Below are 24,724 nucleotides of genomic sequence, written 5' to 3'. Positions count from 1 at the left end.
GCATCTGGTACTGAACCTATCGGTCAAGTATCGGTATCGGTCGTGGAGCAGTATCGGGCAAGTATCGGTATCGGTCGTATTATGTAAATGTACACATTGTAGTAGAGAGTAGGGTGCAAGCGTTCGGTCCATCCGCACTTGTGAGATCCCTGAAGAAGGAAGCTGGAGGTGCCAGGGCCCGGGGCTCGTGGGAAAGAGACGCCCCCAGACAACTCGGCCAGCTCCGACCCAAAAAGCCGTGTGCAGAAAAAGGCGCCTTCTCAAAGCCGCCATTCATGCGATCCGGATGGAAGGTAAACAGGTGAGGTTGGAGTTTTACACTTAAACAGCTACTTCAATCGAAACAGTATACGGCGACGGCTCAAATTTCCCCTCATTGTCCTGCATATAATTTTCTATGCCGGTGAAGCGCCATGAATGGCTCGAGCGGTAACCACATGCATTCATGGCTCTGCTGAATGGGCAGAACAAACGTGAGCTTTGAGCAGGCGGGTCTGCTGGGGAGTGGCGAGCAGGGGGACGGCCACAAAAGCCTCTCGGATTGCTAGGCCTGCCTAGGCCGTGGCCATTGTCACCTCTTGCCAGGGGCCGAGCACACGGTTCAAGTCGGCCTGTTCCTTGCTTGCAAATCCTGCCAAATCTTCTCTGAGCAAGGCCAGCCTTTCAGGGGCTTTCCCGTTCCCCAACCCCTTCACCGTACACATTCCTCTCCACACTCGAGCAACACCCTTTCTCTCTCTGACACTCTCTCTCACCATATTGTCCAATTCTGTGTCGTTGTTTTTCTTTTCTTTTTCTCTCTCTCTCTCTCTGTATGTCTGTGTGTGTGTGTGTGTGTGTCTCCCTCTCTCTCTGTCTGTCTGTGTGTGTGTCTCCCTCTCTCTCTCCGTCTCCCTGTCTCCCTGTCTGTCTCTGTCTCTGTCTCTCTCTCTCTCTCTCTCCCCCCCCCCCCCTCTCTCTCTCTTATTAATTGTAATCGTAATGGACCGAAAAGTGATGGATTCCAACTCCAGACAAAGGACTGACAAGAGATAGCTGAGATGTAGAGTAGTCATCGTTGAGCTGTGTTAGTCTGAATTCCTTTTTCTTTTTTTTCTTTTTTTTGGTATACTTAGTCGAGGCTCATATGAGAGCTAAAAATGTTGACCCAACTATAATATAATATAATCGTAGTGTTTCATAAGGCATCAATGATGAGAGTGCGACCCCTCTACCAGCTTCTTCTGCCCATAGTGGACGTTAAAGATTCCAGGGTGTCTTTCCTGAAGAGTAGGCTAATGTGTGCCGGTATATTGAACAAATTACAAATTCCTACCCTGACTGCTACAACTGTGAAGGCAATGGCAAACCACCAAATGTTCCCTCATTATTGGACTGCTTCGGGAGTCGCGATGCCCCGTGAAGGTTATCAAATGATAATAATGACTATGATAATAACAGCCTGCGACTCTGTGAGTTAACGTGGATGTGTTGTGTGCTTGTGCAGTCGCGCGCACAAAACAGTGTTTGCGCAGTGCGGCGCTGGGACTGGTAGGGGGCGGGGGAATGTGAGGGCGGGGCGGGGGAATGCATCGTGGGGAGGGTTATGTGCGAGCCAATAGGAGAGAGGTAGAAAAGAGGCGCAAAACGCGGGGCGGCTGCTGAGCGTCCAAAACAGGAAACACGTGCGCTCGTCCACTCCGAACGCTGCCTCGTCCCACGCTGCGGCGCCGGAACCTTCAAACCGATGAGGACTACCCACGGCGGGCGGGCATGGATGGACTCGGTGCCAAGTTCTCTCCATTCGCTGCTTCTCGCTCTCTGATTTAAATTCATATATATATATATATATATATATATATATATATATATATATATATATATATATATATATATATATATATATATATACATATATATATACATATATATGTACGGGTGACTTTATTCGTCGTGATCCATGAGTTTTGCATAAAATGTATTTTTTTGTGAAGGGTGGAGGGGGTGGTGCAATTCTCAGCAACTCAAAGCGGGCGTATATGGGGGTGGGGGGAATGTTAACCAAATCAACAAGGGTCTCCCGGTGCGGTGGGGGTAATACTACTCAAATCTGAGAGGGTTGGGAAAAAGAGGGAAGGGGGGGGGGGGATTCCAGGGGCAAGCTCCCCATCAACATTTCAATAGCATTGAGATTTCATGCATTTGATGAGTCGAAACCTTTGGACCAACTTATAGTTATATTAATAGGACAAGAACATGTACCATGATGAAATGTAACAATGAAGTACAAATTATAATTATACCATAGCTATGTCAAAGTACAGGGACAGGTGCAACCGGAACGGCACTCGCTAGAGCGCACACCTCCGCCAAGCTGAACAGTTTATGTTTTGTATCCCACTGATAGGTCGGATCTGGATTTGGACCTCAACCAATATCTAATACTAATCGGCTTGTTCTTGTCACCTATCCAACTCTTCAACCAAGTTTTGTCATGAGGCATCCACAACGTTTTGAAATATCATGCTACATATTGTTTTTGTCCATATCATTGAATTGTGAAGAACTACGTAACAATTAAAAAAATTATCGTATCCGGATCCGAATTCGGATCTTCACCAAAATCGAACCAATTTGTCACACACGCAACCTGTCCACCATGTTTCGTCCATATCCGTCCATAATTTTTTGACATATCCTGCTATATGTGTTTTTTTTTTTTTTTGCCCGATCTCCCAATGGTGAATAATCACTTTAAAAATTCTCAGACCTAGATCCGGACACCAAAATGCAATCATTTCTTCATTGTCACATACCCAACTTCTCCACCAAATTTTGTTCGAATCCGTGCACAACTTATTCAGATATCCCATTCACAAACAAACAGACAGACAGGCAGGCATGCTATTATGGTCCCTATATCTGTATCATCTATGCACCCTATTATGTCATATACATTGTCATTATCTGTAGCTTTATTGATTATTAGCAAAAGTACCCATGGGACGGTAAGATCTAGCCATGGTGGTAGCGAGAATAACCCCAGACGATGACAGTCAGGCAGTTGTCCGGGGAAATTCAATCCATCCTGTAGCACTCAACTTCACCAAAGGTGGATCTATTCAAGCCAACTGCAACAGCAAGGAAGTATACCTCATCAATTTCCCCAGGGTTTTCCTGGAGGCCGAAGGAGCCGCTAACCCCGCTTAAACCTGGCCAGTACAACCTTTTACATCTGTGACAAATTTGGTACAAATCCATCCAGAGGTGTAGGGATGTATATGTAACACACTGACAGACATTTGTAGTCATAGATAGATTGATTATTTGGATATTTAACAACCACCTTTGTGCACATTAAGGCTAAATTGCGTCAATAAAGTGAATATGAAAAAAAAATTCAAACTATATATATTTCCAATGTCTAGTCGATCATATGTATGAAGTTTAAGATCGATCTGTTAAGACGTTAAGTGGTTCTGGAGCAGATTGTTTACATTTTTATTTTCAAGCCAATATGGCTGCCAGACAACGTGACCGATGACGTCATCAATTAAATTTTTCATTTGCATTGGGTTGTAAATCAGATATGTGAAGTTTCATTTTTTTTCAGAGAAGGATTTTGATTCAACCAATTATGGTAAGAATACCACTTTACCGAACACATCATCATTATCACCCTATATTCTCCCTTGGGGAGTTGATGAACCACCTTTAGAGGCCATTTTTCCCTGCAGAGCAGGGGTTGGCCTTTTTGGGGCACCGTGGTCCACTTTTTGAAACAATGTTTCAAAAATGTTTGACTTTTGCGCATGCGCAAGATTGGAGGTCACGTCTTTTTCGAAGCTGTCCATGCGCTCACGCTTTCGAAGTTAAGTAATTTTTCACAATTGTGTTTTTGTCGAAACTGTATCTATCCTTCGGTGTGTGTACCTATAGTGTGTCTTTAGTAAGATTCTCGGTGTTAATTTTTAGCCGCGTCGCAAGACGCTAGTCATAGAGTGCCCTCTGCTGTTGTTCCTGTTCTTCTTCTTCTTCTTCTTCTTCTTGTTCTTGCAGAGAAGACAAAACCTCAAAGCTCCACCCATTCTGGGAACCATAGCTCCACACATTGTGGGCGAGGCTTCATATAAACAAATATCCACCATTTTATTAACTCGCATAGCTTTGAGGCCTGTTTTGTAGGCCCGTGGTGTCTTCCTCTCTCACACAGTTTTATTTCAAATCAAATTCGATATATCATTTCATTTTTCACAGTCGCTAACATAGTTTTAGACTTGGTTGAAAAAAAACGGGAAGAAAATCCGATGAAAGTTGCCCTTTATAGAACGAAATGAATTCTCAAAGGCCTGTAACTTCAAGTACATTGAGATTTTTTTTTTTTAAATCGCGGCATGGTCAGTCATACACCGCCCGAAATAACAGACGGGAAAATGCCGAGATATATATATTTTGTTTAAATCGCGGCATGGTTAGTCATACACCGCCCGAAATAACAGACGGGAAAATGCCGAGATATATTAAAAATTCGTCCATTTCATGACAATCGTCACGATGAAATATTTAATTTATACGTCGTCACAATAATGTGGAGAGAGGAGCATAGCTTCGTTCACGTGTCGCCACATACGGGAAATTGCCGAGATATATTTTTTTTAAATCGCGGCATGGTCAGTCATACACCGCCCGAAATAACAGACGGGAAAATGCCGAGATATATTAAAAATTCATCCATTTGATGACAATCGTCACGATGAAATATTTAATTTATACGTCGTCACAATAATGTGGAGAGAGGAGCATAGCTTCGTTCACGTGTCGCCACACACGGGAAATTGCCGAGATATATATTTTTTAAATCGCGGCATGGTCAGTCATACACCGCCTGAAATAACAGATGGGAAAATGCCGAGATATATTAAAAATTCGTCGCCTCACACGGGAAATTGCCGAGATATATTTTCACTTTGCACAAAAATAACATCAAGTAATCGAATCAATAGGAATGTCCTGTGCCTATAACATCGACGTTATAGGCCCAGCTGCATCTAGGCATTGTGTAACATCGATGCGGCTTTTGTTTTAATTAAAACTTTTTGTACTTGTTCATACCTGTATACAAAATCGTCGGTTAATTTGTGTCGCGTATTTTGAGGCCTAGTACTAGTAGGCTACCTTGTCCGACCTTGAGGCTTTGCTTTTCTCTCAGCGGTCCGTCGATTGCGCTGCAATTACTTACTTTCGTTCTCTGTTTTTGTCCGTCTTTCACCCCATACTTCCTTGTTTAAAATCTCAACTCAAAAAAAATTAAAAAAAATAAAAATTCCTTCTCTGTTCTTATTCGTTTATTCGTTGTTCTTATTTGTTCGTTCGTTATTCGATCACGTGTTTCACCCCCATTTCCATTTTCCATTTCTCCAGATAGTTTTCACTGCTCAATTTAAAAATGTTTAAACTTTCCCCTGAAGAACTGTATTCTGTCGTATATTATAACACCTTTTTCTTCTTCTTCTATAAAAGGATGCTTTCGTCTTGCTCACCAAATCTATTCATTCCAAAAAAAAATTCCATCTCTTACAGTTCCTCTTTCCTACATTCCCGAAACTCTCCTGCACTCCACCCCTCCTTCAGCGTCCTCAAATGTATTTTGACTCGAAGGTCACAAGAACTCATTTTGCAACAAATGTTCGTTTCCCATTAATCGTACACTTTCTAAAATCCAATCTCACCCCTCGCCTCCAAATCTTCCCCATCACCCCTTCCCTCCAAAACTTCCCCATCGCCCTTCTCCTCCAAAACTTCCCCATCACCCCTCCCCTCCAAATCTACCCCCTTGCCCCACCCCTCCAAATCTTCCCCATCACCCATCTCTTTCAAATATTCCCCCTTGCCCCTCCCCTCCAAATCTTCCCCATCACCCATCCCTTTCAAATATTCCCCCTTGCCCCTCTCCTCCAAAACTTCCCCATCAAAACTTCCCCTCTTCCCCAAATTTCCTACAGGTCGCACAAGATCTGCCTGCAACCCTCTTATGGTTAAACTGCCAAAATAAAGACTCTCTGCTCACCTTCACTCCTTCATTCCTCTTTTCTCCCGCCTCTGGAACAAACTCCCTCACTCTCTTCAATCCCACTCCACCCTCCAGGTCTTTAAAACAGCTCTTCACCACCATCTCTTATCTTCCCCCATCCAAAACCTTGATCTTTTCTACCCCCGCTAATTTTACCCAAAATCCACTTTTTTGAAATACCAACTTCTGTCCTGGAAGTCCTTGGTGTCCTTGTGTTTTATACTTCTCCCACCCCCTCCCCCCCCCCCTTTCCCACGCCTCCTCCCTCCAAGCCCTCTCCCTCCCACACATCTCCCTGCTTTCAAATGTTGTGTTTGTGTGCTTCCCCTTCTCTCCCCATCTTGTCTTCCGCTCCCTCTTTTGATATATTTTGTTTGTCTGTTTGATTTGTTTGTGAAATAAATGTTAGCTCTTTCACGAGCCTCGATTCTGTATACAAAAAAAAAAAAAAAAAAAAAATGTTTTGTGGCCGGATGCCCCTTCCTGCCGCCAACCCTGTTAGTCGCCTCTTGTGACACACAGGCAATTAACAGTGAACTGGTACTCAATTTGTTGACCTCAGAAGGATGACAGGCTGAGTCAACCCCCCTGGCGTTAATTCAGCGATCGACCGGGATTCAAACCCAGGATCCTAGGAACCCAAGCCGGCACCCTAACCGCTAAGCCAACACCAGGCATTTCTCAACATGCATGGACCGATTTTGTTAAACTTGGCACAAAGACAATACATGAGAGTATACATAAGCAGAAGATTTTGTTTTGTAATCCGACCAAAGATGGCCGACTGACGGCATTTAACTCCGTATAGCAAAATTACTAAAACCATTCTTTGACATTTTATGTCTTTTTCTTCATGTTTTCAAAAGACACAGTGGAATCAATAACATCCATGAGTGAGTGCAAACAATTACTTTGAATCACAGCGTACTCTGTGATGCAACACCCTGCCTGCAAAGCACCAAGATGATAATTTGTAGCCAGATCATTCCCAAGGGGAGTTGATGACATGCCAAATTTCAATTTTTTTTTTTGTTGAGTGGTTTCAGAGAAGATGGCCAAATGTTTTCCTTTAATCCAATATGGCTCCCATACCATGTGACCTATGACATCGTTGTTATCAATAAAATATTATTCACGGGGAGTTCCTCCTATGTTTAAAGTTTTGTATCGATCAGCCAAGCGGCTGCAGGGAAAGGATTTAAACCGAAAATATTGTTACGTTTATGGGGGCAGATGAAAGAATCCCATAATAAAGGTAGGATTCCATAATCGTAGCATGGACAGTGGACACGAAGGAGAAATCGCGATGTACTTAAGTAGGGAAACTGTAGCTTAAGATTGTTTATGTGTACACCATATGTGGGCTGAAGCAGTGATAATTTATTGTGAATTAAGGTTAGTTTTACCCAGTATGTGATTTCCCTCTGTCATTTTCCCTTTACGTTTTGCTGACAAGGCCAGCCATGAAAACTTCCATTAAACCACAGCAACCATCCACTGCAAGTCAGGCAAGTACCCAGACACTAAGCCCCACCCAATGGACCTAATAAGGAAAGAGGCCATGCCCCCAGTGTGGTACGATGGGCGTGGAAGAAAGAGCCGACAGGCCACGCCCCTAAATGTTGTGATTGGCCGAGAGGACCATGGGGTGATTTGGAAAAAGCTTTGCCATTGGTCGGTATGACGAGCTAGAGTAGAGAAGCTTCGAGAGAAAAAGAGGCAGAGCGCATCTCGCTGGGTCCTGCTCGAACAAGAAGCTGCGCCATTTTGACTTATTGGCTGATCGTGAGCTGGACGGGGTTGGGGGTGCTTTTGTGTTGGGTTGGGGTTGGGGTGGACGGCCGAAAAGGGATTTTATTTCATTTCATTATCTTTCCCCTTGGCTGTTGATTTTGAGTCTTTATGTGGAGGTACCTCAGTTAGAATTTTAGTTTTACCTCAGCCTTCATTTCATTCTTTAATTCCTTTTTATTAAATCATATTTGTTGAATAATTCCTTGTCATGTTTACTTGATTGTGGTTTCGAAATAAACCAGTGTGTTCCGTTCAGGTAAATGCTTCGCCCCCATTCATTCTACGCACGACAAAAGTACCGCCATTTTCGGGGTGCGCCTCGGGAGTAAAACTGTCTCAGTTATCCGTCATGCAACGGTCTTAACCACTGGTGACAGGACAATACATAGACGTGGACACACGCACACACACACACACACACACACACACACACACACACACACACACACACACACACACACACACACACACACATTGCAAAAGTCTCGCAATGCGCAACCCGTTTGGGGAGGAGACTAAATGTCAATGCTAATAAGCTATTGCATAATATGGATAACGCAAAATGGAGTATAGTATAATGCATATCGTTTCAATTTAAAGTGTGAAACTTAAGAGGTGATTGAAAGCTGAGTGACAAGTCAAACGGTGCACGGTAACATTCAAATTGGTTGTTTTGTAATTAAGAAAAAGAGTCGTCGAGCAAGTAGAGCCATGTTTGTTCAAATTCCAATTTTCACTAATACTGTCGGTATCTCCTAGAAAGTGACTGGTTGAGAAGAGTGATGGAAATGAATGTAGAAGGAAGTAGAGGACGGGGAAGACCGAGAAAGACTTGGCTAAAGATGGTGAGAGAAGAAATGCGGGCAAGGGGTTTAACAAGGGGAGATGCAGAAAATAGGGTGAAATGGAGAAGATTGTCATGGGGACAGCAAGGCTAACCCCCGCTCTAGCAGGGGAAATGCCTTAAAATGCCTGTTGTTGCTGTCGGTGTCTCCTAGAAAGAGGAGTTTGATTTTGTCTCTGGCACTGGTTTATCTGTTTCCTGACTCAACAACTTTGCACCACCACCATGATGATGTGCCCTGCTTTCATAACAAACCCTCACCTTTAAATGAATTGCTCTCAGCGGATTATACAGTATGTCCTTCATGAAACTAGTCCCAATGATAAACAGAACGGTACTTGGTAGAGTATACCTCTGCCAGGCTGCACAGTTTACGTCTTGTATCTCACTGATAATACAGGTCTGGATTCGGACCTGAACCAAAATCTAATCAGCTTCACCCAACCTTAACCTACCCTAACGCCTAACGCTTCAGCGTTTCACCTAACGAACTCATCCACAAAGTTTCGTCATAACTCGTCCACAACTTTTTGAGATATCATGCTCTATATCGTTTTTGCCCTTATCTCTCAATGGTGACTAATATACATACATACATACATACATACATATATATATATATATATATATATATATATATATATATATATATATATATATATACATATATATATATTGTTGCGGATATGGCATTTGGCCTCCATATCCGCTTGTAAATATTCCCCTATTTCCCCAATACTCCCCAACTATCCCCAATCCCCCATCCCCTAGTCCCATTGCCTGTAAATAACACTCTGTAGAACCGACCTTCCCCTTTTTCCCCCATTAAATGTCGTGCCCAGGTCCACCGCATCTCACGTAGACAACTTTCGGACATCTTGCTAGTTATTCTTAGTCTATGTAAGTTAAGGACTCGTTTCCATTAATTCTGACTCTTCGTTGCACCAGAATGTGATTGTATGGCACCAGTAGTGAGTTTAGGACCTCCCCATACCTCCTCCCATCTTCCCCATGAAACAACAACAACAACAACAACAACTACAACAACAGAGGGGCGCGGCGCGGCACGGGGAGTGTGCGTCCTCACTCCGGCTCGGTTAGCCGCCATTGCCCATGCGCTCCACGGGGTTACCACGAAGGGGCTGGCTGTCAGCTCCTCGTCAGGGGCGGAGCCCGGTAACCCCCCGCAGCCAGTGAGAAGCGGCGGGCCGATTCCATCTGGGGCGGAGCTAACGAGCCGAGGGCGTGTCACTCCCCGCCGGATATGCGCAGCGACTTACCGGATGTGAGATGAGATGCGCCCCCAGCTTGGAAAGACAAGTCGCGACCTCCGAGCGCTGAGCGACCTCCCCGCATCTACTGGACCGGACCGGGTCGATTCTGTCCCTGAGCCAAGGTGCACCTTGAACCATCGACTACCCGCTTTCCTTGCCATCAATCCCCGTGTGAGTCCGTTTTGTCCTGTTTATCTGTCGTCTGTCGGGGCTACTATAAGACCGTAATTAAGTGCCTACCTTACTATGCTGTCTCTCTCATCCCTGTAATCTGACCTTCCGCAATATTATAACCTCCTCCGGAGGTCTTGAGAACCGTATCCCTGGTGTCGTGTCATTTTAATCCCAGCCGTTGTGTCCTTTTCCTTCATTGATCTAGCGTAGCGCGACTCGGCCAAGGTTCGAGTATAATCGGGTAACTTGTGCGGACACGGCGGCCATTCCGCTCGGCCCACCATAACATCAAAGTCGTGTCTGTAACAGTATATATATATATATATATATATATATATATATATATAAATATATATATATATATATATATATATATATATATATATATGTATGTATATATATATATATATATATATATATATATATATATATATATATATATATATATATATATATATATATATATACAGACTTGGCATTTAATATGGAATATTTTTTTTTTCTTGACTTGTGTTTACTTTCTTAACTCAGTATATCAATCTGGTGAGTTTCTTTTACACTTTGGTGATTTATTTGTTAAAAGAACCATGTCACTGATTGTCTGTCGCAGCAAGAAATCAACAACAGGATTATATCACAGGTGGCGTGGCAAAATGTACGGACAGGTGCATTTGATGATTGGTTTCACAGTCGGGTATACAAGGGTTGTTGCGTTCTGTATTAGTGGAAAACAACTGCTGCACGTCTCCAAAGGTTATTGCCGCTTCCTCTGGAGATGGTCCGTCAACTCGACAATGCTGTTTGTCATGGAGTGGTGGCTTTACGAAATTACGGCATGAAACAGCATGCTATTGCTCGGTAGTATGGCATCACTCAAGGTCAGGTGTCAAAGATCCTGAAACGAAATGCTCAGAGGGGTGTCCCTACTCCAATACCGAGGCCAGGACGTCCCCGCAGAACCACAAGGAGGGATGATCGCCAGGTGCACCGGTTAGTCCGCAATGGCCGTACCAAGTCAGCTAATCGGCTTGGGGCTGAGTGGCAGCAACTGGCAAATGTGCCTGTATCCAGAAGGCTATTCAACCAACGACTGGTTCAAGCAGGCTATCGTGCCAGGCGTCCCCTGAGAAAGCCACGCCTGACCAGACAACACCGCCAGCGCCGATTGCAGTGGGCCAGAGAGCACCATCAATGGCAGCCAGGACACTGGAATCACGTGATCTTCAGTGACGAGTCTAGATTTCTGGTCTATCGTCAAGTTGGCGCGTTCGAGTGCGCAGACAAGTGCATGAAGCCTACAACAAAGATTGTATAGTGCCAAGAGTCCAAGCTGGAGGTGGTGGGGTGACCGTTTGGGCTGCTTTTCATGCAGGGGGCTTAACTGACCTGGTTGTTCTGAATGGAAACCTGAACCAGTTCAAGTACAGGGCCATTCTGGAAGAAACATTGCTTCCATTTGCTCGTGCAGCCTTTCGAGGAAACTTTGTCTTCCAAGATGACAATGCACAGCCTCATCGTGCTCGCATGATCCAACACTTTCTTGCTGACCGTGGTGTAGAGCATATGGAGTGGCCTGCCATGTCCCCGGATATGAATCCGATAGAGAACTTGTGGGCAGAATTAACGCGTCAAATCGACCACTTGGACCAGCAGCCGATCTCTGTGCGTGAATTGCAGCAGCCTATTGTCACTGCATGGCAAGCGATTCCTGTCCAAACCTTGGCAAATCTCGTGAACAGCATTCCTCAACGTGTACGTGCTCTCCTGAATGCTCGTGGGGGTTAAACGAAGTACTGAACTGTAATTTTACTGTCCATAATCCCAGTCGTAATTTAACTTTTGTTTTTGTTAAAAAAAATTTTTGGCTAATGTGCAAAATAAAGAGATACTTCTGGAAAACGTACAGAAGTTTAACACAGTACTGTCCATGAATTGAGTTCGATATCAGTTTGCATCACTTTCAAGGATCAATTTATTTGTTTCGAAATGTCAAATGTGGTTTTTGTTTCTTTTAAAGGTCACATTAAAAAAAATCTAGAATAATTTCAACATAATTCCAATGAACTTTTGGTTCTCAGACATCTTGAAAAGTAAGTTCACCCCCACAAAAAAAATATTCCATATTAAATGCCAAGTCTGTGTATATATATATATATATATATATATATATATATATATAATATATATATATATATAATAATACAGGTAGGATTGTATAACTATAGCATGGACTGTGGACATGTAGGAGAAATCTCGATGTACTTAAGTAGGGTAACTGTAGCTGAAGATTGTTTATGTGTCTTCACACGAGGGGTGAAGCAGTGATAATTAGTTAGGGATTAAGGTTAGTTTTACCCAGTGTGTGATTTTTCCATCTGTAATGTTCCCTAATGTTTTACATTTACATGGCCGGCCATGAAAACCCTTGTTAATTAACATAAACGACCAGCGCCGGTCCTATAAACACTGACGGCAACTAAGCCCGCCCACATGAACACTTACAGCAAAAGGCCATGCCCCCAGAATGGTACGATGGGCATGGAAGAAAGAGCAGGCAGGCCACGCACCTGAAGGTCGTGATTGGCCGAGGGGGCTGGGGGTGACGTCAGAGCACGAATATTCTGGAGATGTTGGTGAAGAAGTCAATACTTGGTTTTGACGAAAGGAATTGGCCATTTTGTATGGGCTGAGGAGAGGGTTTTTGCTGCGGCGATTGAAAAAGGAGTTTCGAATATTGTTGGCTCACAAAGAATCTGAAGGCAACATGTGCTTCCCCAGACAGTGGAAGAGAAAGGAGCCTGTCTTGTCTGCTCGCCTCACCAACCTTGGTGCCATCTTGTGCGCTCCGGCGCAAGAGAACTTAGCTATTGCCCCACTCTCCACGAAGAGGGTCACTTGAGGCCAAAGGTGAGTACCGCCAGGCTAAAGGGATTTTATTTTATTTTATCATTCTTCTGTTGTGTGTTGTGAATCTGAGAGGAGGAACCTCACGTTAGAAAATTAATTAGCCTCAGCTTTTATTTCGATATTTTCATTCTTTGATTTATTTTCATTAAATCATTTTCATTAAATGTTTACTTGTGGCTTCGGAATAAGCCTGTGTGTTCAGATCAGATAAACGCTTCACATTCCTTCTTCCGCGCGTGACAAAAATACCGGTATTTTTCCGGCTGCCGCCTCGAGAGTAAAACTGTTTTGGCTATCCGTCATCCAGCAGTCTTTATCGCTGGTGACACGACAATATATATATATATATATATATATATATATATATATATATATATATATATATATATATATTGTTGTGGTTTTGGAATAAAGGATAATTCCCCCTCGTAGGTAGACGCACCACAACATGAAGCCTCGCGATAGTTCAGTTATTTCTTAGTGAATCTAAGCGTAGTCCTGTCCTGTGTTAGTTTTGCGTTGAGCAGGTCCGTGAGTAGGGCGGTTCTTTTGGCGATAGCATGCCACGTGGCAGGCCTGAACAAGTCTGGCGAGGCCGAAGGGAGGCGCTGCAGGAGGGAGTGGCCGGTAAGCCCCGAGCCACCAATCAGAGCTCGAGGGGAGTGGCTAACCACGACGATGAGAGGTGGGGTTTGGAACATTCGAGTGAGACTCTGGGGCGGGGCCATAAAACCCTGCTCCGAACCCCCCCAGGTCAAGTCAGTCAGAGTCTTGTGCAGGTCAATCAGAGCCGGAGAGTATCGTGAGTTCAAGTTCTGAGTTACAGTTCCCTATGAGACGAGAGATGAGTTCCCTGTGAGAGTGAGTGGAGTTGAGTTGAGCTTGAGAACGCACGAGAATGCGCCGCAGAATGAGTGCATTGAATTGCCGGTTATCGTGATTGTACACGAACTTGCCCCGTGCCCTGCGCTCTGCGCTGTATTAATCGCGGGCTCGAGAGGATGACCCGTGCCGGGCCACAGACGCGCGATTTCCTCCTGCCTGCCTTCTCCTGCATATGTACCGTGAGCGCCAGAGAGCCACGCCAGGCGAGCTGCCCCGGAGCGACCGACGGCAAAGCGCGCTTGGCGCGCGAACTTCTTCTCTTCTTCTCCCCGTGTGCGTGGGTGGGCCCTGTGTCTGGGGATAAGTTAAGATTGATTAAGCTTCTGCTCTGTGTTCCCTTTCCTTCTGCGAATCATTGTACGTAAATAATAAACCATGTTATTCCTCTGATTTGACCGTTCCCGTCCCTTCCATCGATTGGCCTCGCATGGTACGACTAGAACCACCCGAATCGGGTTCCATAAAAGTAATGGCACGGGTCACATGATACGCATACCGCTTGGGCATACTCGATTAAGCGTGGCTTGTGCGAGGTTCGGTCCCCGCTTTTGTGGCAGCGTGGGTTAAAGGTACGTGCGACGATGACCCGATACCCTTTTTCACGTTTGCTCCGGAAGTGGCGATTCGGCCTCGTGGACACGAAGATCCAGGGGAAAAAGGGGTTTAATCCCCCCCTTTGTAATGGGAATCGGGGTTCGGGAGATCCGCAACAATATATATATATATAATCGAATATTTATATGAATATTATCGAAGTTATCGAAGAAGAAATGCGGGCAAGGGGGTTAACAAGGGGAGATGCAGAAAATAGGGCAAAATGGAAAAGATTGTCATGGGGACCACAAGGCTAACCCCCGCTCTTGCAGGGAAAATTGCCTTAAAATGCCTGTTGTTGTTTGTTGTGTGTATATATATATATATATACAGTATATATATATATATATATATATATTGTTACAGACGTGGCTTGGATGTTATTTACCGAGCGGTTTTATGGTATGACCACGTCTGCACAAGTTACCCGATTGTGCCCGAACGTTGACTAGTCGCGCTATGCTGGCTCAATAAGAAAAAGAAGACACCCGGCTGGATTACAATAACACAATACGACACCAGGGGTTCAGTTCTCAAGACCTCCGGAGGAGGTTATATTAAGGCGGAAGGTTAGATTACAACTACAAGAGGGACAGCATAGAAAGACAAGCACTTAGACACAATCTTATATTATTCCCAACAGACGACAGATAAACGGGACAAAATGCTGACTCACACGGGGATTGATGGCAAGGAAAGGCAGGTAGCGATGGCTCCAGGTGCACCTGGGCTCAAAGGTCAGAATCGACTCGGTCCGGTCCAGAGATGCGGGGAGGTCGCAGCGCTCGGATGGCGTCTTGTCTGCTCAAGCTGGGGGCGCATCTGACTCAGCGCTCGCAGGTGGCTTTCCTTCTCCAAGCTGGGTGCGCATCTCTCTCAGCGCTCGCAGGTGGCTTTCCTTCTCCAAGCTGGGTGCGCATCTGACTCAGCGCTCGCAGGTGGCTTTCCTTCTCCAAGCTGGGTGCGCATCTGACGTCACATCCGGCGCGGGGCCGCGTATATCCGGCGGGGAGTGACACGCCCTCGGCTCGTTAGCTCCGCCTCGTGGAATCGGCACGTTGCTTCTCATTGGGTGCGTGCGGGGGGTTTACCAGGCTCCGCCCTTGACGAGGAGCTGACAAGGAGCCCCTTCGTGGTAACCCCGTGGAGCGCATGGTCTGGAGCTAATCGAGCCGGTGTGAGGACGCATCCTCCCCCGCTCCGCCGCCATCTCCTCTGTTGTTGTTGTAATTGTTGGGGAAGAAGATGGAAGGAGGTATGGGAAAGGTCCTAAACTCACTACTGATGCCATATAATCACATTCTGGTGCAACGAAGAGTCATAATTAATGGAGACGAGGCCTTAACTGACATAGAATAAGAATAACTAGGAAGATGTCCGAAAGTTGTCTACGTGTGGTGCGGTGGACCTGGGCACGACATTTAATGGGGGAATAAGGGGAAGGTCGGCTCTACTGATTGTTATTTACATGCAATGGGACTAGGGAATGGGGGATTGGGGAAAGTTGGGGAGTATTGGAGAAAATAGGGGAATATTTACAAGCGGATATGGAGGCCAAATTCCATATTCGCAACATTGCACCCTTCTCTACCCTCGGGGCGTCCCGACCCGATAAATTTTTACCTACTTTAGTGTGGCACGCAATGTAGTTCCCTCTACTATTAACTCTACCCTGAGTGCGACAGTTTTACAGATATTCACAAATGAGTAAATATGTCCCCCTGCGACGTTGCACCCTTCTCCTCACAGAAACACACCCACAGGATAACCGAATCCGGAAAGAATTCGCAAACTAAACATACAGCCGGTAGGGAGCATTATTTACAAGACTACGCTGCTATTTACACTACGATCCAGGACCTGTCTTTGGAGGAACACATGCAGATGTTATGCATAGAGAGAGCGCGCTTGCCAGCATCGATACACCAACCCACGAGTGCTCTGTGGCCGACGGCCTTTAATAACGTGCAGAGCACCCTTTCCCAGCATCAAAAGCACCACCCCACCACACAGTCAGCACCATCCGGTGCAGTCACCATTGTTCATTGGTATAAAAATAAATTCGACAACCCCTAACCCTGCAGGTGTCTCTTGCTCTTCTTGTGGTGCACTTGGTGGTAACTAAAAGTGGTTCACCTGTATGGCATAGGTGCCACGTTGACCCATAGGTCCATCCCCGGGTGGTGCTTGGCCGCAAACGAACTGCGGTCCATTGTGGGTGGCCACAAACATTGCGGTCCATATGGTGTATCGATCCCGGCAGCAAACAGCGAAAGTGCAGGCCCACAACTGCGCAGCCAGCACCTCTCTCTCCTCTCTCTCTACCCCAAAGCCAGATCCTCGGAGGTGGGAGACAAAAGAAGAAACAAGTGAGTAAGGTGGTAAGGGCGCAAAAGTGCACGCAATGTAAGGTGATGCACACTGGGGGCACATGGGAACCAGGTGAGACAGGTACGTTCCTATCGTACGCCCCCCCCCACCAGGTAACCTACATGGCCCCTCCCTTACCCCTTACTGCATCCACAAAACACAACACTACCCATAAACATCTACTTTACAAATCGACAAACATCCCTACTGTCTTCCCCGTTCCTCCCATAAACCAAATTCGTCTTCTCTCCCTCCTAACCAATCAAATTTGCCATTTTCAACTCTCATCAAAATTTGCCATCTCCAACTCAACATCATAATTTGCCAGCTCCAACTCATCATCAGTCCCTCCTAAGGAGGGAGAGATGGAATCACCCCAATGTCTCATCCACGTCGTGATGCGTCTCACCAACCCACACAGCAATTCATCTCCTGCAACAAACAAAGAAAACACAGGTGTGGAGTCATCATCATCACCACAGGTAAGTGGCTGCGTATGGTGCGACAGGTTCATCAATCCTAACTATTTCCTAAATGACTTTAACAACTTTACACTACCCGGGGTCTCTCTCCGGCCAAACCATTGGCCCTCTTACACTATGGGTTCTAAAAACCAATTCCCATTGGCCAAACTGTGGTGCTTTTCAATTTGGGGTCTCACTCCCCCGATTCATCTCCCGGTGCCCTCGTACAATTTCTGGGCTGCGACGTGTACCTCTCCCAGTGGGTCTACCCACCTGCACACCTCCACCACTGCAGTTGCCTCCGAGCTTACCTGCTCCTTACCCTAACCTAACTACCAGGGGAAGGCCCTCTGGCTCTCTCCCCACTCCGTGCCCTCTCTGGCACTGGGCTGCCCGATCCACACCCGGGATCCTCAGGCACCCACTCACAACTACCGGCTCCCAGAGCCCACCTGCGGCCTCACCTGGCCGACATCCTCACAGTGGTGGAGTGCCCAACCAACTACACACACTAACAGGCTACACGCCCAGCCATTTCCACAACACTAATGCACCCATTCACAACACCATTCTGCAACCGCACCACAAATGCCAATATCCAACCACAATTTACCTGCACCCTCTACCTAACACTTACACTACCCGCCCCGGGTGCTCGTGAAAGGGGTCCACTCTTCCCCCATCCACACCTTCGCACCATGCACACCACTCCGTACCACTCACTCCAACTCTCTCCACACACCTGTACCTGCACACCTGTGCTCTCACACCTGGTGCCACCTGCACCCTTCTCTCCCCAAGCGCATTCGCGCTGATCCACACACTCACTACTCATACACTGCTCCACACACCTGTCCAGTTGCACACCTGTGCAATCACACCTGTTCAATTCTCACAAACACGGCATCATCTCAGCTAACTACTCCCTTCTGAAACTTGCGCTTCCCAGTCGTCCCTTTAAACTATTGCGCTCCCTCGTCATTATCATCCACACTAATCTACCTGTGTCCCCACTACAGGTATCAGTCACTAACTAAACTTAACGTCACCTAATGTCATCTTCTCTAGATCCCTATCAATATAACCTAACCCACCCGGGCTAGTTTCCACTGCCATCAACCCCATAAGCTATAGCTCCTTTGCCCCACCTCAGGGGAAGGGTGGCAGGGATGCCATCCCACCACATCGGGGGTCTCTCACTACCAATTTTGCACATCAAATTTCAACAAATTAAAAATTTGCCAATCACTGCCCATCATCTGCCAATCACTACTGCCAATCCCTTGCCAATCATCAAATTTTGTTTTTCTCTAATTTTGGGGCCAAAACACTAACCTCATCACCCAGTCTACTCACTACTGCCTCTCGGTGCGCCAATTCCTGTCCAAAGCCCGGCTTCGTAAAGCCAAGCAATGGATGCTGGTTGTTTTGTGCCTGCGGCTGGATGCGTCCGGCATTCGGGACAGGGACGGGGGCTTACCCGGGCCGAGATCCCACGCACCCCCTCGGCGTGGAGCCATCCAATGTCCCGATCTCGACCTGCCGGCACGTCTCCACAAAACGTGGTCGCCATGACGACCCTTCCTATCCAGCTGCCCGCTCCACCTAGTGGAGCCTGGACGCGGCCGTTCAAAGCGAGGCCCGGCACGCACCGAGGGCCCGATTCGGCTATAAGTCGTTCTAAACTCTATCCCGTCCAACGTCGATGCTTCACCTGGACGCTTACACCCCGCAGCCCGTTCCTTGCTCACACATCCAGCCGTGCCCATGCTCCTCGTACCTTTCCTTACACACCCAGGTACACCCATTCCACTCACAGCCTTGGTCACACACCTGACCACCGAACACCTTGGCACACATTCGTTGGTCGCACACCTCACCAAAACACCTCTTCGCGCCCCCTCCTCGGTCACCTCCTCTGTGACAATCACAGGTGTGCTCTCATTCGCACACCCAACCACGTGCCTCACCACCAACTCCAGCGTGCATTCCCACTCACGCTCTACCATTCCAGGTGTGCATCCTTCCATCCCAGGTGTACATCCTCGCTCACCTGTCACAACTAACTCACTCTCCTTGTCACTCTCACTACTTTCACCTCCATTCCTGACAGAGCACTCACCCTTACTCTTGACAGCGCACTCTTTCCTCATGCACCTGTCCATCACACACCTTTCTCGCGCACACTCTCCCGTTACACCCTCTGTAACACTCACCACAGGTGGACACTCTTCCTTACTTCTGACAGCGCACTCTTTCCTCATGCACCTGTCCGTCACACACCTTTCTCGCGCACACTCCTGCGCACACTCTCCCGTCACACCCTCTGTAACACTTACCACACCGCGCTTCCATGTGCTCCCTCGCACACGCGCTACGACCGACTCACTCTCGCCAGCACCCTCACTACTCCTTGGCACGCACTTTTTCCTCACACACCCCAGAGTCGGACTTTCTCGCACACCTCCTTTTTCGCACACCAGACCTGTCGCACACTTCACCAACGGCCTCTCACGAACACCCGGGTCCATCTCGACCCCCAAGCTTCTTAAATCCCCTGGCGCATCATACGCACGACCATATTGGTCACCACTTACACCGGGTCCTCTTTCTCTTCGCTTCTCCTCCATCACCTGCGAATCCCTCATCCGGTTAATGAGCACATCATCACGATCCGAACACAGACTCTGGACCAATTCTTTTACCTCCTCTTTTATCTCTTTCTTATCCTCTCTCCGTCGCTTTTTAATTTCGCTCACCCCTTCTTCCACTTCTTCTAATTTTTGCTTCATCTCCTTCATCTCTTCGTGCGCCCCTTTAAGTTCTTCCTCTAACTCCACTTTATTTTTTTCTATGTGCTCCCGCACCTCCCGCTCTTTAACCTCCATTACCTCTACCACCTTGTCCATTTTCCTCGTCAGGTCCTCATGTACCGTCTGACACTCTTTTTTAATTACCCCTACGTCCTTTTTCATCTCCTTCTGTGTCGATTTTAAACCCTCTATTACCGCTGTGTTCTTCTTTACCTGGTCCCCCAACTCCTTTTGTCCCACTGTCAGTTGTTCTACTCCCAGCGTCAACTCCTCTATACCACCTTGCAATTTTACAGTCCCCTTTCTCACCTCTTTCTCCATGCGCTCCTTACAGTGCCTCACCTCCTCGCGCACTCCTCCGACCTCCTCACTCACTCCTCTTCTGATCTCCTCTCCCATCACTTGCATCTCCTGCCCAGATGCCACCCTCATCTGCTCCATTTCCTCCCTGTGAGCATCCAGTTTGGTTTCTACCCCCATTCTGACCCCCTCTATCTGCTGCTCCATTTGTTTAACTTCCCTTTCCGCTTGGTCCCTCATGTCCCTCAATTTGCCTTCCATACTGTTTTCTAACCCCTCTAACCCATTTTTCACTCCCTCTATCTGATTCTCCTGGGCAGCCATTCTATTTTCTACCCCCATTAACCCATTTTTCACTTCTTTTATCCCGTTGTCTAACCCCTCAAAATTATTGTCTATCTTCCCAAATTTCTTGTCTAACTCCTCAAAATTATTGTCTAACCCCTCACTGGTACCCCTCGCTTCGTCCCTCATTACCCCCATTTGCTCACTCTGAGCCCTCGCTTCGTCCCTCATTACCCCCAATTGCTCACTCCGAGCCCTCGCTTCGTCCCTCATTACCCCCAATTGCTCACTCCGAGCCCTCGCTTCGTCCCTCATTACCCCCATTTGGTTTCCCATTACCCCCATTTGGTTTTCCAATCGCTCACTATTCTTTTCCATAAGGGCCGTCATTTGTATAAAAAAAAGTTCCAATCTTCCCAGCGGCGCTACTTCGGTCGCGGGCACGGTGACCAGCGAGGCGCCATTTTGCGCGCCCGCTTCTTCGTGCGTGACGGCGCTATTTTGCGAACCTGCCGCCCTCACTGCTTCGCTCTCCTCCTGTCCCTCATTTTGGTCCTGGATCGACCCTACCTCACTCTCCTTTACCGGACCCCAGCTGTCTTGATCCGCCATAGCGCGACTTTCAAAATTCGGTTTTTTATTTTTATATTTTCGTAAAACAAATTCAAATTTCGCCGTTATAATTTCGCGCGGGAAACGCGCTCCGAATCGATTCGGTCGAGCGCCGTACGCGCTCCGGCTCGATTTTCCCTCCCAAAATTTGGGCCTAACTAATTTAGTCCCGGGTTCGAATTCCACTCCTCGACACCAATTGTTACAGACGTGGCTTGGATGTTATTTACCGAGCGGTTTTATGGTATGACCACGTCTGCACAAGTTACCCGATTGTGCCCGAACGTTGACTAGTCGCGCTATGCTGGCTCAATAAGAAAAAGAAGACACCCGGCTGGATTACAATAACACAATACGACACCAGGGGTTCAGTTCTCAAGACCTCCGGAGGAGGTTATATTAAGGCGGAAGGTTAGATTACAACTACAAGAGGGACAGCATAGAAAGACAAGCACTTAGACACAATCTTATATTATTCCCAACAGACGACAGATAAACGGGACAAAATGCTGACTCACACGGGGATTGATGGCAAGGAAAGGCAGGTAGCGATGGCTCCAGGTGCACCTGGGCTCAAAGGTCAGAATCGACTCGGTCCGGTCCAGAGATGCGGGGAGGTCGCAGCGCTCGGATGGCGTCTTGTCTGCTCAAGCTGGGGGCGCATCTGACTCAGCGCTCGCAGGTGGCTTTCCTTCTCCAAGCTGGGTGCGCATCTCTCTCAGCGCTCGCAGGTGGCTTTCCTTCTCCAAGCTGGGTGCGCATCTGACTCAGCGCTCGCAGGTGGCTTTCCTTCTCCAAGCTGGGTGCGCATCTGACGTCACATCCGGCGCGGGGCCGCGTATATCCGGCGGGGAGTGACACGCCCTCGGCTCGTTAGCTCCGCCTCGTGGAATCGGCACGTTGCTTCTCATTGGGTGCGTGCGGGGGGTTTACCAGGCTCCGCCCTTGACGAGGAGCTGACAAGGAGCCCCTTCGTGGTAACCCCGTGGAGCGCATGGTCTGGAGCTAATCGAGCCGGTGTGAGGACGCATCCTCCCCCGCTCCGCCGCCATCTCCTCTGTTGTTGTTGTAATTGTTGGGGAAGAAGATGGAAGGAGGTATGGGAAAGGTCCTAAACTCACTACTGATGCCATATAATCACATTCTGGTGCAACGAAGAGTCATAATTAATGGAGACGAGGCCTTAACTGACATAGAATAAGAATAACTAGGAAGATGTCCGAAAGTTGTCTACGTGTGGTGCGGTGGACCTGGGCACGACATTTAATGGGGGAATAAGGGGAAGGTCGGCTCTACTGATTGTTATTTACATGCAATGGGACTAGGGAATGGGGGATTGGGGAAAGTTGGGGAGTATTGGAGAAAATAGGGGAATATTTACAAGCGGATATGGAGGCCAAATTCCATATTCGCAACAATATATATATATATATATATATATATATATATATATATATATATATATACATACATATATATATATATATACATACATATATTATATATATATATATATATATATATATATATATATATATATATATATATATATATATATATTGTTGCGGATATGGGATTTGGCCTCCATATCCGCTTGTAAATATTCCCCTATTTCCCCAATACTCCCCAACTATCCCCAATCCCCCATTCCCTAGTCCCATTGTCTGTAAACAACACTCTATAGAACCGACCTTCCCCTTTTTCCCCCATTAAATGTCGTGCCCAGGTCCACCGCATCTCACGTAGACAACTTTCGGATATCTTGCTAGTTATTCTTAGTCTATGTCAGTTAAGGACTCGTTTCCATTAATTCTGACTCTTCGTTGCACCAGAATGTGATTGTATGGCACCAGTAGTGAGTTTAGGACCTCCCAATACCTCCCCCCAACCTCATCTCCGCATCCTCCCATCATCTCATGGAACAACAACAACTACAACCAAAGCGGGGGCGGCGCGGCTGCGGTGCGGGGAGTGGGCGTCCTCACTCCGGCTCGGTTAGCCGCCATGGCCCATGTGCTCCAGGTTACGGGGTTACCACGAAGGGGCTGGCTGTCAGCTCCTCGTCAAGGGCGGAGCCCGGTAACCCCCCCGCACCCAATGAGAAGCAACGGGCCGATTCCATCTGGGGCGGAGCTAACGAGCCGAGGGCGTGTCACTCCCCGCCGGATATACGCAGCCACTTACCGGACGTGAAGAGAGATGCGCCCCCAGCCTGGAAAGACAAGTCGCGACCTCCGAGCGCTGAGCAACCTCCCCTCATCTTTGGACCGGACCGGGTCGATTTTGCCCCTGAGCCAAGGTGCACCTTGAGCCATCGAATACCTGCCCCTCCTTGCCATCAATCCCCGTGTGAGTCAGTTTTGTCCCGTTTATCTGTGGTCTGTCGGGATTTAGATAAGTGTGTCTAAGTGCCTATCTTCCTATGCTGTCTCTCTCATCCCTGTAATCTAAACGTTCCGAACTAATATAACCTCCTCCGGAGGCCTTGAGAACTGTACCCCTGGTGTCGTGTCATTTAACCTAGCCGTTGTGTCCTTTCCTTCATTGATCAAGCGTAGCGCGACTCGGCCAACGTTCGAGTATAATCGGGTAACTTGTGCGAACACGGCGGCCATTCCGCTCGGCCCATCATAACATCTAAGTCGTGTCCGTAACAATTGGTGTCAGGAGTGTCGGATTCGGACCTGGGACTAAATTCATTTAGCCCAAATTTTGGAACACCAATTGTACCATTAGGGTAACAATTGGTGTCGAGGAGTGAGATTCGATCCGGAGCGCGTTTTACGCGCTCGAAATTATAACGGCGAAATTTGATTGTGTTTTACAAAATATAAAAACCCGAATTTTGAAAGTCGCGCTATGGCAGACCAAGTCGGCTGGGGTCCGGTAGAGGAGAGTGAGGCAGGGTCGATCCAGGACCAAATTGAGGGACATGAGGAGAGCGAAGCAGTGAGGGTAGCAGACGCACAAAATAGCGTCGTTGTGCCTGACGTTGCGGGCGCGCAAAATGGCGCCTCGCAAGAGCGCGCGGTAGCCAAGCCCGCTGTATCAACGGGCTTTAACATGCAGCCGATTGACATGCAGGCCCTCATTGCGCAGCTACAGGCAGCTGTACAGATGAGTATGGGGAGCCAAATTGAGCGATTGGGTGAGCGGTTGGGAAACCAAATTGTGGGAATGAGGGCTGATAGTGAGCGATTAGAGGGCCAAATGGGAGCAATGAGGGACGAAGCGAGGGGTACCGGTGAGGGGTTAGACAAGAAATTTGGGAAATTAGACAATAATTTTAAGGGATTAGACAATAATTTTAAGGGATTAGACAATAATTTTAAGGGATTAGACAAGAAATTTGGGAAATT

At 47.2% G+C, this 24,724-nt stretch overlaps 1 long non-coding RNA gene across 1 annotated transcript in view; it reads left to right on the top strand.

Annotated features, from left to right (window-relative positions):
- The first annotated feature begins 228 nt into the window (after nucleotides 1-228).
- LOC144891156 (uncharacterized) overlaps nucleotides 229-24,724 on the top strand; it is a 52,557-nt gene continuing 28,061 nt past the window's right edge. The window contains exons 1-2 of the long non-coding RNA XR_013622745.1: nucleotides 229-301; nucleotides 8,603-8,688. This is a non-coding gene — a long non-coding RNA (uncharacterized LOC144891156). The remainder of the gene's footprint in view (nucleotides 302-8,602; nucleotides 8,689-24,724) is intronic.

This window comes from Myxine glutinosa, chromosome 3, assembly GCF_964187855.1.
Source record: "Myxine glutinosa chromosome 3, kmMyxGlut1.1, whole genome shotgun sequence".
Classification (NCBI taxonomy): domain Eukaryota; kingdom Metazoa; phylum Chordata; class Myxini; order Myxiniformes; family Myxinidae; genus Myxine; species Myxine glutinosa.
The sequence above is the reverse complement of the archived record's forward strand: the minus strand, read 5'-3'. Positions and strand labels throughout refer to the sequence as shown.